The following is a 1,558-nucleotide window of genomic DNA, read 5'->3' as shown; positions in this document are numbered from 1 at the left end:
GATTAGCGATGCTGAGCAGGTCTTCATATTTTTGTTGGCCACTTGTATGTCTTCTTTTGAGACATATCCTTTGCCCATTTTTAATGGGATTATTTGTTTTTTGCTTGTTGATTTGTTAGAGTAGGCCTTTGGCAGACACGTCGTGTGTAAATATCTTCTCCCATTCTACAGGGTGTCTGATTTGAAATGATTTTTAAGATGAGAAATCTACTTTCCAGGCAGTGTAATGCTGAGGGCATGTTGCTTCTTATTTGTGTGTGTGTGTTTACAGTCCTTGGCCTGCATTCTTGCACACTGTAGACCACAATTCCTAAAAGAAAATTCAGCATGCAGCATGAATACATTTATTTTCTAGGAGAATGAAACATTAGAATAATAATTTTGAATAATTATTATTAGAAATCAGATGTAAGACGTCTAAAGGCTGAGCAGCCCCGTCGCTAGGATGCCGCGTGGAAGCCGAAGCCGCACCTCCCGCATGGCCCCTCCAGGCAGCCGGACCCCTCAGATGAGAGCTGCGCCCAGGCCAGCACCAGCCGCTCAGCCACCAGCAGCGGCACCCCCCTCTGCAGTTGGCTCTCCTGCTGCTGCGCCCCGGCAGCCAGGTCTGCTGTCCCAGATGGCAACCACTGCAGCTGGCGTGGCTGTAGGCTCTGCTGTGGGGCACACACTGGGCCACGCCATTACTGGGGACTTCAGTGGAGGAAGTGATCCTGAGCCTCCAAGGCCTGACATCACTTACCAGGAGCCTCAGGGAACCCAGCCTGCGCAGCAGCAGCAGGCTTGCTTCTATGAGATCAAACAGTTCTTGGAGTGTGCCCAGAACCAGGGTGACATCAAGCTCTGTGAGGGTTTCAGTGAGGTGCTGAAACAGTGACAACTTGCAAACGGATTGGCCTAATCAAGAAGTTCAAACTGGAGAAATGGAAAACCAGCTCTCATAACCAAGTTAACTTAACATAAAACTTTAATTAATAGTGAAGGTATAAAGGGTAGCCATCAGTTAAACCTCTCCTGTCATTCCTAGCTTCCTTGCTTCAGAATTGAAATGGAAGGGGGTGTTCCTACTCTGTAGAATTTGGAGCTGGTCAAATGTTTATGTGGCCTCCTTAAACTAGCTGTTATGATTTTATTCTTTGTGAGTTAATTAGAATAAAGTGATTTTCTTCCAAAAAAAAAAAAAAAAGAAATCAGACGTAAAACACATGTGATTGTTAATTTTTGAATTAGAAATTGAAGATCTCTCTTCTATACCCAGTATTATTTTGAAGGCCTACCTTGCTGATCCAAGTGTGATAGGTTGAATAAGTGTGATGTGCTGATCCAAGTGTGATGGGTCCCCAATTCACTTGTTGAAGTCCTAATCCCCAGCACCTCAGAATGTGACTGTACTTGGAGATAGAGTCTTTAAAAAGGTAATGAAGCTAAAATGAGGTCATTAGGGTGAGACGTAATCCAATATGACTGGTGTTATAAGAAGAGGTTAGGACTCAGAGGGAAGTCCATGTGAAGATACACAAAGAAGACAGCCATCTGCAAGCCAAGGAGAGAGGCCTCA

General features: G+C 44.7%; 1 pseudogene across 1 annotated transcript; it reads left to right on the top strand.

The window, feature by feature from the left end:
* The first annotated feature begins 413 nt into the window (after positions 1–413).
* On the top strand, positions 414–1,186 carry LOC116528496 (annotated as a pseudogene). The gene has a single exon (XR_004259067.1). The product of XR_004259067.1 is annotated as a coiled-coil-helix-coiled-coil-helix domain-containing protein 2 pseudogene (transcript).
* The last annotated feature ends 372 nt before the right edge of the window (positions 1,187–1,558 follow it).

Source organism: Sapajus apella, unplaced genomic scaffold, assembly GCF_009761245.1.
Source record: "Sapajus apella isolate SASKATOON/1434 unplaced genomic scaffold, GSC_monkey_1.0 scaffold59, whole genome shotgun sequence".
Taxonomy (NCBI): domain Eukaryota; kingdom Metazoa; phylum Chordata; class Mammalia; order Primates; family Cebidae; genus Sapajus; species Sapajus apella.
Note: the sequence above shows the minus strand (reverse complement) of the source record. Positions and strands in the feature narration are given on the sequence as shown.